General features: G+C 35.9%; 1 pseudogene; it reads left to right on the plus strand.

Moving 5' to 3' along the window:
* Nucleotides 1–2,545: 2,545 nt before the first annotated feature.
* Nucleotides 2,546–2,664, plus strand: LOC111745673 (annotated as a pseudogene).
* Nucleotides 2,665–14,097: the final 11,433 nt, after the last annotated feature.

The raw sequence follows: 14,097 nt of genomic DNA on the forward strand, positions 1-14,097 counted from the left end.
TTTGAATATTTCTTCCACAAGACTGTGATCCTCTTGAAGGAGACATCTTTGTTTATCATCATCTCTATCACCATGTCTGCAACAGAACAGGCACTCAGCATGTGTTTGTTGAACTACTTTGTCCCTTGTTTTGAATGCTTTTCATCCTGATGTGCTGATTCTTCATTGCCTGAACTTATTTTCTTTCTCTGTGTAGAATCCGTGGCCCCCTTTTACTTTTCTCTATATATTTGGAATTAAATAATGATAATAATGATGATGAGAATACTAATGTAACCTGCACAAAGCCAAAATGGCTGCTTCTGTCCTTAAAACTCATCCCACTACAAACTTGGAGTCAAAGATACAATAGTTCAGGAGTAAAACAAAGAACTGAAAAACAATTTAGTTTTTTACTTTTCTCTTGCAAAAAGGCCAAATATGAAGAATATTCAAAGACAAATGTCTCAAACCACTTTAAAAATCAATTTCATATCTCTCTTACTCTTAGAACCTGCCACAGTGTGCTGGTACCTGAAGTCATTCTTTTAGTCAAGGTTTCCAGTCACCATGCAAGATCTAGATTCTTTTTTCATGCCTTTTCTCTTCTCACATCTAATCTTTCTTCTCTACAACAAGTGATCTGTTTCTTTGTAAGTTTCTCCACTTAGACGTTATGTAATCTGCATGCCCAGGAACCAACTGGATAAGACTGGTATAGCTGAGGGAGGCTCAAATGCCATTAGTCAAGGACAAAGTTTTCCTCAGCAGGTAGGTCGAGCAAAGAAACTATGAAACTTTTGTTTTATTTATTTATTTTTTGTCCCTCTCACACCAAAAAATTAGCAGCCACCTATTAATATTTAACAAACTTTACATGTTTGCACATATATGATTCTCATAATAACTCTAAGAACTTAGCCAGGTAATGAATGGTCTCTGGTAGTCTTATGGACTAAAAAATAAATAAATAAATAAACTATGGTGAACACAAGATTAGAATTAAAATAATACTAATTTAAAAATATATGTAAGTAAATACAGCAGAATTTTGATTCCTTCTTTAATATAACACTGATTATATATCTTTTGAAGTATCAAATGTCACATTAACAAAATAAGACTTTATTTTGAAATTCTCCTTTTCCTGGTGTCTGAGCATGTGACAAGCCTCCTTATTTGGCTATACATCTCTGTCTGTGTGGTAGGTTTGTTTCCATTTAACAAATAAATAAACTAAATATCAGAGCAATTATCACTTGCCCAAGGTCACACAGTTGGTAAGTGGCAGAACAAGGATTGAAACCCAGGTAATTCAGTCATTTGAAATAAAACTCACGGGTGTTTTACTTTTGCTAGAATTTTGCTTGGTTGGTTGGTTGATTGGTATCATTCCCTTCCATTTTATACTACAAGTATCTAGAACTCATCTTACCACTGAGTTCTACCCTATCTTTGTACATCTCTCAAATTCTACTTTTCTGATTATACAAGCAATAAATTTTTGTCCCCAGTGGACACTTCCCATTATCTCCCTGGATTTTTCAGAAATTAGCAAATCCTTACTATAAAACCAAACAATGAGTTCTTTTGGGTTTTTTCCCCCCCTTGGGCTTTATTTTAACATGCCCCCCTACATTTATTTCTGGCAATACCAAAGATTATAGGGGGGAAATTGAAGGCTGAAATGGCCAGTTAAGGTAACATGAAAAACTTCATGTTCAGCTCTAAGTAAAGGAGTTCTCTTGTTTATTGGCAATGCATTCCAACGAGTCAGCCTCAAATAATGCTCTAGGCAGCCTCTCAACACTGTTTTCAACTTGACCTCAGTGTTAGCAGAATGACTGAAAATTGTGATCATGTACTCATGCGAAGTCATGCGAGGAGACTCAATTTTCAAGCATGTATCATTTAATATTAGTAAGAGAGAGGAAGTATTCAAGCAGGTCTCATTTAATGTCAGTAAGAGAGAGGCAGTATTTGAAAAAGAAGGAAGGATTCCATCAGGTCCAAAGGTCTTCAGAGTTAAATAAATATTATATATCTTAAGAACCAAAGAAATGTACAATCTAATTAACCTTCTGCATTATGGTGCAATTTCTAGGGGGTCTTTCACAAATAATTAGTTCCTGTATAATTAATTTTATCTTTGGGACTACCTGATTATTTCCTTTGAGTTTTGGAGTTATTAATCCAGAACCACCAACTGGGTCAGGCATAACTTATTAGGGTCAGAAACAAAGAACAGTCATATTTTGCCTGAAATCCTTTAACTCTAAAAAACTCACCAAGTTGAGAAGTTACCTCCTAAAATTACATAGAAAATAAATTCCCAAATTTCGTGGAATGCCATAATTGTTTCCTTAATGGATAAATATCTTTCAATAGTGGGAAGACTTCAAACTAAGTACAGAAAATCTTTGTAAGATCTAATCTGTGGTATTAATATCTTTGAATTAAGGAATCTGTGCATAATTGGTACTTCGTGTATCCATATTGTTTGAGATTTTTAAACTGATAGAGACAATAGATTAGCCTTATAATTCTAATATAAAATGAACATCTAGTCTACGGCCATACCACTCTGAACAAGCCTGATCCGGTGTGATCTCAGAAGCTAAGCAGGGTCGGGCCTGGTTAGTACTTGGATGGGAGACTACCTAGGAAGACATGGTGCCATAGGCGTGAAAAATAAAAAATAAGGGATTATAAGCTGATAAGGTCCTTGCAATCTGTGAGGTCAACCAAGTTTTGCCTTGCTTAAAAAAAAATAAATAAATACCTAAGCGATCAAAACAGTCCCATAATTTTTAAGTAGACATTAGTAAGATTACAACTAACAATGGACAGTTTAAGGGAATTTAAATTTCTCAATAATTATAGGTTCAATTCATCAAATATATTTGACTGACCTTAAAAGTTTAGAGAAATAACTGAGCCTTTGAATTTGAAATTGGTAAGTTTAGTAAATTTATTATTAACTTTTGAAAAAAAAAAAGTAAATCTCGGAACAGCTTTTCCATGTACATACAATACCACCCTTTGGGGCACACAAATGCATATATTCCATGTGAACTAATCTCTTGATAAGCCTTCTGCTTGTTTGATTTTCCATTTGGCTCTTCTTCTAATCCTCCTAAAAATCCTTCAGGCTTGGTTGGGGATGGCAGCGTGAGAAGTGAGGACAGAATCACACAGTGACACCTGAAGAATTCCAGGTGGGTAAACCCTGTCAGATTGTCAGTGGGGAGAGAATCAGAGAACCCTTCGGGAGTCTTCAGACTCTCGACTACAAGTTGGAGAGCACCAAGTTTTAGCCTCAGTCCACGCTGTACCCTTCCACCATGGAGTTCCAGTTCACAATGTGTGCTCTTGTTATCTTCAATGATAAAAAATCAAGACCTAGAGTGTATTTCACTCTGAGAGCCAGTGTGAAGACTTGCTTCTGAGATTATTTTTTGTTAGACCTTCTTGTTGGGGTTTTGTCTTTCCCTATGGGTGAATTCCCTGGCACAATGGCTCGCTCCCTTCTCCATGCGGATGCTTTAGCTGGCAAAAGAACTGAGGGTGAAATTTGATATTGGCTTTATGGGTGAGGTTCCTGTTTGTTCAAAGCCACCTCCTATCTTTCCCCTCTGAAGCTACCAAAGAAAGCTCTGAAAATCCTGGAGTGACCCTTAATTACGGCAGCTCAGGGAGGAGTTAGAGAGTCACTAAAATAGAACGCTTTTCTTTTTCTGTAGGGCAAATATAGTGTGGCTGAAAAGATTTTATGGACTAATCAGTATTCTCTGGTTTGATTTATTATCTGGATAAAGTGAAACAATCTTTCCTCTGTTCTTTTTAGATAAGGGGCCAGATTTTGACCACGTGATTCTATTAGTTCCACTAGCTATGCTTCTGATAACACTGGCCATCATCTTCAAATGACTGTTCCTTTCCACATGGGGAAAGACATGGTAAAACGACAGGACAGGACCGGTCCCTGGGAGATGAAGGGTCAAGGTCTTTTGAAGTTGTTGCTGTGCATGGCTCTCCCTGTTCCAGGCCTCGCCCTGTTCCCCTCCCCCATACTTTATCAAAATACATTCTTAGGAAATTCAGAATAAGCATCTTAGATGTTGCTATGTTATACTTCTCAGAGCCCTAGTATTCGAGCCTCATTTGAGAAAAACATGTTTCAGGCATTGAAGTGGTTGAAAAGGGTTTTTGAGAGAAAGAGACTTCTCTCCTAATTTAAGAGCAGCTTTCTGAAAAGAAATGTGATGTGCTCAGATTTGTGTACAAATCCAAATCCAAACAAAATCATTCTGCACCAGTGTCTTAGCTGAACTTGAGGCAACCATTTTAAGTCCAATCTATTGAAATAAAAACTCGAAAGCACTTATAAGTGTATCTTTAAGCTTAGCAGGAAAGAAGATAAAAATTTGCCATGCAATTTAAAATTTTGTCGGAGGTCTTAAATTAGAGGCACTTGGACAAATACAAAGGTTTAAAAGGTCATTTTCTGAATCTTTGGAAATACTGAATGTTTTCTTGAGAGCAAGGATAATCACTTATAAAATAACACTTGCTTGTTAACCAACCTTTTTATCTGCACAAGTCTCAAACTTTCTTGTGCATAAGATTCACCTGAGGAAGTTGTTCAAAGCACAGATTTCTGCACACCCTCCTTCTCTTTTCCTCCCAAATGATCCAATTCCATTCTGTTCTGGGTCCCAGGAATCTGCATTTTGGTAAATATACAAAAAATCTGATCTTGGGTAAACCAGAGGGTTTTATTTAACCTGCAGGACTATTTAGCTAATTCTGATCTGAACGCTCACTCTGTTTCTCGGCCTTCTTTGTGCTAAGCTCCCTAGTCCTTCTTTCTTCCCTTGCCTGCTCTGCTTCTTCCCCGGGGAACTAAACTCTTGTGCACTGAACATTGAATCCATGTTGTGACTTAGGCCCTCTAGATGAGTACTGGTGTCACCGGAAACAAATTCTCACTTGCAGCTTCGTTTCTCTCAGAATAAGTTTTCTATCCTTGAGAAAATGACCAACCTAGAAGTATGGGTCTTGTTCAGATACTTAAAAAAAAAAAGAGCAAATCTGGAAAAGAAACTATAAATTTAGATGGTACCAAAGGTTTTATATGAGGCAGAATAAATAGATGAGCCTAAAATTCTCTGGTTAAATCATATTCCCCAGTAAGACCATATTCTCAGAAAATTAGAACCATTTGGTACCATGGAGATCATGGAGTGCTGGCCTTTCATTTCAGAGTACTGAAAACCATGTGAATAAGAGCAAAATATCTGGTCTTTTCTCCTGAAGAAAAAAAACCTATCACAGCTTGGTGGATGTAGTTTTGGAAGGTAGATATACATATATATATATATATATATGTATGTATATATATATATATGTATATATATGAATATATATATGTATATTTGTATATTTATGTGTGTATATGTATATATATCTCTCAAATTATGGATCACATATAGACAACTTATTAGCAAATAAATCATATTAAAACATTCTTGAGACATTTATGCATGTTGAATTTATGAAGAAATAATTAAGAAAAATTAAACATGTTGAAACTAATCTCTAACATTTGAAAAAAGACTGGCCTCATCTCTCCCAAAGGAATTTTTTTAACTTTGTTTTTTAATCACTGCTTTGTTAAAACCAGATATTTCTTCTTCAATCAATAGATAAAATGAAACCTCAGCTTCACCTGTAAAGTAACATGCGTGATATAACAAGGAGCATGGTGTGTAACTCTCTGGAGCGTCCAATGGAGTTGGGAGATAATATATATCTGTGAACAGAAAATAACCCAACATAGCACAGCCAATAGAATTCTCTGTGGTTGGGGAGAGGGGCTAACATCACGAGAACCAGAATAAACTAATTAGTCTCCAGCGATAAAAATCAGGATCTAGAACCACACTTTATAACAGCTTTATGACTCAGTTTCTTTATCTATAATATAGAGATGATGATGACTGTGGTAATATCTGCTTCATAAGATTATGCTAAGATTTGACTAATGCATATAAAATGTATGACATCCAGTATAAAAGCTTAATAAATAATAAGGTCTTTATTATCATTGTACCCTTCCTCTTGTTTTCCACCATTCCAGACTTTCTTTTAACCTGGATAAGTCTTGTTCATTTCTCAAAACCCTGCTCAAATCACATCTCCCTCAGGAAGCTGGCCCTGATCTCTCGATTTGGTCTTGAATGCATTATTGTCAGCATTGATCAGTCTTTGGTCTCCTCCACTAGTCTCTATGCTCTTTGCAGAGAGCAGGACTTAATTGACTGTGTCCCCAGGGCCTAAAATCCTGCTCAACATAAAGTAGGTATCAAGCAAATGTACCTCTATTTAAGGAAATGGCTTTTCTTAAATAGGGAAGGTAGAATTTTATACTAAATCTCAAAGTCTAGGTAGAATCTTAAAGGACAGAAATTGAAGGGAAATAATGTCTAATTAATGGAAAACTATTGATTTATGTGCATCTTCAAATAAATTTTAATCTCCTTGTCCTGCCGGTCCTTATTTTTCTGTTGGAAATTTACTTATAGGAGTGCAATTTTTGTTTGAGTGTTGATGTCCAGATTGTTGCTCTTTCCCTAACTAATTTAAAGGGGCCTGACAGAATTTGCACTTCATAAGGTTATTGTTATTATTAAACTAATTATAAATATTTGGAAGCATAGTCACCCAATAGTAGTGCACCTAATATAAATGAATAGCACTTACATTACTCTAACACTTCTTTTCTGTCTTATGTTTGGAATATGAGCCCCATGAATGCAGAGACTGTGTCTTTCTCACCATGATACTGTACATCTGGAAGTGTCTGGTCAGAATTACTGCTCAATAGATATTAGCTGATTGAACAAATAAGTGAATGACTGGGTAAGAGGGTATGGATATTTTTTCTCAACAAAATGCTTTTTTTCACTTTTCCAACATGCCTTCTGCATACATGTGTTTCTCCCTTTGATTGGTCTGCATTCTACAGCTGGTCAAACTACTTTACACATATTTCTGCCTGTTGATGTTGTCCTCTAAATTTCATTTAGAATGCTCCCTCTTTCATTCTAAAGCCTCGCTAAATCCCTCAATATAAGTTATTGTCTCTCCATCTTAAGTCCCATAAAAATTATTACCTATATGTAGCAAAGATTAGATGCTATTTGAATTTTTCTCATTCATATCCAGATCTTAAGTAACTCGCCTTTCTACATTGAGCTCTTTATCTATATTGCTTCAGATATTATTTTTAAATTATAAAACCAATGGTTTTAGTGTATTCAAAATATCTTAGTAATACATTATATACAGATGCAATTGCTTACATGATGCTTTGTTAGACATCTAGGTTCATTTATTTTCCAAATATTTTTATTTGTGGATATTTAAATAAATGTATACCTTGCTCTATTTTCTAATTTTAATTTTAAGAAAAGGTATTACTTTTTGTGGATTTCCTCTATATTTACAAATGGTTCTATAATTTTTAATAGTTATTTTTCTCTCATAGAATTTAACCATATTACAAAAAGATTACATTATTATATATATTTTATATTAATATCACCTGGTTACTATTACTTAGGGTATGAATTAAATAAAACTCTTACAAGTATTGTCAAATTATTTTTCCAACATTTCCTCCCACTTTATGTGGTCATTTCCAGCAATGGACAGATGTCCCAGTTCCATTTATATCTTCGCAAGCACTACACGCTATACTTTGTAAAATAACTTAATAGAGGAAACGAACATCATTATTGCCCTGATTTTAGATCTTTCATTCTAAAGTTGAACAACTTTCTATTTGCTTACACATTTTTATTTGCTTTTCACATACTTTGTCCATCATATAGTAGAAATATTTTAGCAATGTTTAGGCACTAAAAATAACTACATAAACAAAAACTCATAAACATAGACAATAGTTTAGCGGTTACCAGAGGGGAAGGGGGGAGAGAAGGTAGAAAAGGATAAAATGGGTCAAATATGTGGTGACGGAAGGAGATTTGACTTCGAGTGGCGAACACACAATGCAATATGCAGATGATGTATTATAGAATTGTACACTTGAAACCTACATAATTTTATTAACCGATGTCACTCCAAAAAACATGCAGTTAATGTTCACATAGCTTGAAGCTCACTGCAATGAAAGAGTGGTCATTTCACTCAAGAAATGAGTGATAAAAATCAAGCCATGTATCTATACTCATTGCGGTGAAAACCAATGACTTCGCTGGCGACTGAGGGCTCTCTAACCATCAGCACCTGTTATCAGTTGTAAACCAGGGGCAGGTGAGGGAGAGGTAGTTTCTGTTCTAGGCCAAACCGAGAGAAGGACGGCCACTTATCTGGGGAACACAAAGCTAATCACGCTCTGCCCCTTTCCCTATTCCACCTTTGTTTGCTTATTTAACCAGGCAAAAGTACTTAACCACACAGAAAAAAAAACAGTTTCTACTGTACTGACATAAGACTCACTTCATGTGACCCACAGGTAATTGTTGGCAGCCTTCAAAAGGGCATCAGCTCACAACTTCACCACTTCCTCAGAACTAATGGCAGCAGCAGCCCTGCTTTCAGCCATGCAAATTCTTTTTAGAACCAAATAACCCTCCATTTGTCAAGCAGTTTCTGTGAAATAGACTTTTTTAAAAATCATTTATAAAATTTCATTTTTAGCTTTGGACAATAACCCAACTTGACGATCACAACTGGAGATATGTTAGGGCAGTAGCTCCTAATCTTGGCTACACGTTGGACTCTTGCAGGAACTTTAAAAGATACCAATGGCTGCCTCCCGGCCCCCACTCCCGGTAAGGTTTTGATGTAACTGGCCTAGGATGAGGCCGAGGCATGGGGTTTTTAAAAAGACTCTCAACCAAATTTGAGAATACCTCAGCATTCTAGGGGAGGATAACAAATAGAATTTGACTGTTACGTGCTTGCTGTAGGACTTTCATTCATAAAAGAAGGATAATAACATTAATTTATTTCTCAAAGGAAGAGATTTATGAGGATTTTTTGCCTGTTTATTTGCTTATTTGGAAAAATGCCCATGAGGTATTCTGAAATATACAAAAGATTGAAATGATGTAAGTTAATAATTTTTTAAAGTAGTTCTTCATGCTTGAGACTTTGCATAAACACTGTTAAACACAATTCTTACCGTATGTAAATAGAACATTGATGGGTTTTGCCAATGATCTGGCCCATATTCGTTGTTCTAATACATTTAACTGTATCCTCTTTTTCTACTTCTCCACTTTTCAGTGCTGTCCAGACCTCCGCCCTCATATACTTCTTTATCCCTTGTGTTTGATACCGTCCAATACATGGTTGTTGACTGACTGACTGCATTTTTCTATTGTTTTGCTGGCTGGATAGAATGTCATCAGTAGTAGTGCCACAGTGACCTCTCTTGATGAAACCAGAAAGTACAATGACAGAAACTCCAGAAAGGACTTCTTTTGATGATAGTCAAGTTGAAATTGAAATGTGAGCTATTCCCAATCTCAGCTAGAATGGAAGAGGAAATGGTATCAAATGTGAATGAGTTTAGGGCATATGGAAGAAAAAAATTCATTGTTAGTCTTTTTCTGTAAGCAGCCCAGCCCAGCATTTTTCTTAGCAGTTTACCTGATTCTTTCTCTCCCTGATCATCTATCAGAGACAAATGCTTAAAATCACTCTTCTAAATGATCTGACTAGCTTTTCATCATTCAAAGAATTAAATATTTCATATTGTGCATTGATTTTTTTTCACAAGGAGCCACCCAGGCATTCTAAATAAAGTAGTTTAAAAACTCCACACCGCATTTTAGAAGAAAAAGTCACAGTGCTTTAGAGTAGTTTTTCAAAACTGTTCTTACTTTTAATTCATATTTGTTATTGTTTGTGCACTGATGCTTGGAGCTGTCTATCCACCTCTCCTCTCCCCACCCCCACAGACTCCTACTGGTTGGTATAAAACTTGGAGGGAAGAGAAAATGGAAGAGACTGCCTTTGATGACATGGTCAATGACTTAAGAAATTAAATGCAGAAAACTCAATCCTATGAAAGAAGTAAAAATGGAATACTATCACCAAATCATAAATACTTATGCTACAGGAGGTCAGCCAGCTGAGAGTTAACTTGGAGCGCCTAGCTGTCAACTAAGCCTCCCAGTTTCAACCTTTGCACCAACAGAATCAGTTAACTTTCTGCCTAATTAACTCGACGTTCAGATGGGACTACACATAAAGCATCCCATATGGACAGTGGTCCTATTTCCCTATCTAACAAGGAGGTATAAAATTGATTATCTACATACTGATAACTTAAAGGTTAAAGGGAAAAAAGCACAGAAGGCAGAGCATTTATTTGAATAAAAATGCTACATTTATACAAATTGAACAAAACAATGATTTTAGAGGTCATAACAAAGGAAAGAGTATACAATAAGCCAGGTAGCGATTAAGACATTATCTTTCCTGAATGAAGAATGAAAACGCACCAATCCCTACCCCACTGCCGTGTTTCAGGCTGCAGCCATGGGGCCTTCAAAGTGGGGCCTGTGCTTGCAGATCTCTGAATAGCAATGGATAAGCCTCTAGCTGCAAAAACCATTTTAGATGGAATTCAAAACAAAGCGCTCTGTATCGTGCTATCAAACTATTTTTGTAAGACTGCAGGTTTAGCCTATTTATTGTTCTTCACACACCCTGTGCCCAAGACTTTTGAAGAGTGCTAAAAGATACAAAACCCAAGAAGAAGATAATAAAGTAGAAGTAAAGAAGAAAGGAAACCAAAGATGGGGAGAAAATGGAGCCAGAAAAGAGGCTAAAAATATGCATCAGCACAGCATATGTGTGCTCTCTTACACACGTGTGGGCCACAGTGTGCCTCTCCGCCTTCCAGTGGCCGAGATGAAGAGGGTAGCCTGATCAAGTCCTCCTGTGCAGACTCTCCAGGATGAAAGCCAAATGAATTTCACAGAAGACAACCAACTCTTCCTGATATTAAGACCAGAAAAAAAAAAAACTTTACACTTCTTCATCTCTTTGTGAAAAAGAAACTACATAATAAACAATGTCCTCAACAATATCTTAATGTAACGTTTCATGGGACTTTTCCGTTAATTACTCCTCTGGATGGAGTGTCCAGTTTAATTTGAATCTCAGAGGAGCAAGGGAGACACACTCCCACAAAACAGTTATCCATTGTTTAACTATGATTTCCATTGCATTGGGCACCCTGTGTATTTATTTGCAAAACCTGGCAACTCTGGGAGAAGGCCTCATACAGAAATGCAAAGCCCTACATCTGTGCATGTTTATAAAACTGATCAAAATTTATGACAGCATGCAGAGAACAGCAGGGGGCAAGTCAGTACTATAGTTTAGTGATCTCGAGTATCCAGGGGGAAAATATTCACCAAACTCAAAAATTAAAACATTTGATGAGAAAGTCCTTTTTTTGGGTCTTGAAGACTAGAGAAGTTTTAATTTTAAATGCATGTAAATCACTATATCAGCCAGACACGCTGCTCACCTACAGTTTGTAGAATACCAGTGTTTTCTGTTTTGGGTACCATATAAAATGATTGGACAGGGACACAGATTAATATCTTAAAATAGCACTTCCAATCAATAGAACAGAATGTGAGAAGCTAGTAAGATAGTCCAATAGCATTTTAAAGCAACAAATATTTTTTTGAAAAAGTAACTTGACAAAAATAATATTACTCACATTTTTAAAGTGTTTTTACTTCAAATGCTTTAGATCTGGCTATGTCATTTATAGTTAAGAGTTTAAAATAAAGCTCATACCTATTTTTAAACACTATTAAACTATTTAGTACCACATTTTAAACTAAATTTCGATGCTTAACAAGAAAATGCTATCACCAAAGCTATTCAATTGCCCTTTTTCTCTAGATGAATTGCTCCTATCATGTTTACTTGTGGGTATCAGGAAGACTAAATATAGCTAACTTAATTATTTAATAACTTATTCTATTAACTTTAGCTTGAAATAATTAAACATCGTGTTTCCTCGATGTGATTACTTAAACACATCATCAAAATAATGAACTCAATTTTCTCTTTTCTTACAGTTAATTCAATAAATATTCTCAAGGACAGCTTTAAATATCCAACTTCTAACATTTTGCATCTGTAATAACAAAATTTACTCCCAATACTTTAGATTTCAAAATTGGTCCTCGATTTGACAGCAAAAAATTATATGGAATTCACCAAACAAAAATTTTAAATTAAAATTCCTTGATGTTCATTAATCTGTTAAGAAATGGGTCAGTGGGAGGAGTCATTTCTTTTTGTCCATCGGTGCCAAGTCTCTTTGCAAAACTACATGGAAATCAGTTCATCAGTATTGCAGGAAACAACACAATTTATTCTAATGGAGCTTGTGTTAAATCTTAGGTAGAAAATAGAAAAAGCTGATCCCTCAGATCAGTAGTACCTGGGACAAAAGAGGAACAAGGAATCTGATTAGGAATCTGCAAAGCTCACGGAAATTCTTGACCCACCTTGACTTGGCTGGATCTGATGTCTCAGTGACTTAACTTCTCTGATTCCCAGTTTTCAAGTTTCTCAAGTGGAGTTTCCTGTCAGTAAACATCATGTAAGTTATAAAATTTAATTTATATGACTAGTATTAAGTGCTTGTGATTATTATGGATTTTGCAATAATCTACCTTTGCTTAAACACTGACTATTCGCTTACCTACTACTACAGGTATTTCCTTCAATAAAAGATAAGACTTTGGATATTCAGCTTATGAGGAGATACAACGTAAAATTCCTTTATTTTATTTTATTTTATTTGCTTGAAAAAGTAATACACTTTTATGTTTTAAAAAATCGTAAATAGGATTTACAATGAAAGGTCTCTCAATCTACAGCTGTCTCTCCAGAAGCAAAATTGATGGACGGTTTCTTGTGGATCTTTTAAGACAATGTCCAATGGTTATATAAACACACAGATGTTATATGTGCTTCCCTTCTATCCAACCTTTCGTTTGTAACATTTTTACTTTAACCAGTGGGTGTACACTGTGCATGCTGTTTTGCAACTTACTTTTTTAACACAAGAAATTTTTTGGAGATCGTTTCATATCTACAGCATTTTAAAAGCTACTTATTGTTTTATTGTTTGTAGGTAGCGTAATTTACTTGACACTGTTTCTATTGATAAATACTTAATTTAAATTGTTTCTCTTCTGTCTTCTGCTTTATAAACAATGCTGCCAAGATCATTCTTGCAAATCCATTTTGCAGGTATGTGTTAGGATAGCTATAGGTAGAGTCTTAGAAAGTCAATTGTGGGTTCAAAGAGAGTACACAGTTTTAAGTTTTATAGAAATTACCTGATTGCCCCCTAAATAAATTAAATCAGTTTTCATGTCAACCCACAGATGGGGAGACTACTTTTCAGCACTCTTAGTCACAATACTCGCTGTGGACATTTTAATGTTTGCCAATCTTATAGGTAAAAGAATTCAGCTCCATCTTGAATTAATTTGAAATTCATTAATTATGAATGAAGTCGTAGTTAATATTTGTCAGTTTTTGGCTGACCAGCATCTGTCTCCCATAATCCCCCTTTTCAGGCACCCAAGGATGGTCCTGGGGAGGACTGCACCGTTCTGTGTCTTTGGAATAGGAGATAAAGTCCAAATCTCTCCATGGAAACTGTGGGGTCCCAAGTGGAGGAGAGTCTCTTGGATAATCAACTCTGTGATGGATGCTGATGCTTGACGGAGAAACCCCAGGGACAGGGCACTGGCTGAAGCCACAGCCATCACAGTGGCAGCTGCTATATGTGTGTCTGGCACTCACAGTGTAACTTTGCAGTGGTTCTTGCCACACAGTGCTCCAGAGCACTGTGGCCAAGGTCTAGATTGGAACATAAGCTGTATTGCTCTGAGCCCCAGATAGCTTTCCAATTCATTTACTTCCTCTTTGAGAAAAATCAATGTCTGCCTTCTGCTTTCAACAGTTCACTGCCACAATTAAAGGTATAATATTCTCTAAATAACAAATCTTTTCCAGTGCCTAAAAATGATT

The sequence above is a fragment of the Pteropus vampyrus genome, unplaced genomic scaffold (assembly GCF_000151845.1).
Source record: "Pteropus vampyrus isolate Shadow unplaced genomic scaffold, Pvam_2.0 Scaffold160, whole genome shotgun sequence".
Taxonomy (NCBI): Eukaryota; Metazoa; Chordata; class Mammalia; order Chiroptera; family Pteropodidae; genus Pteropus; species Pteropus vampyrus.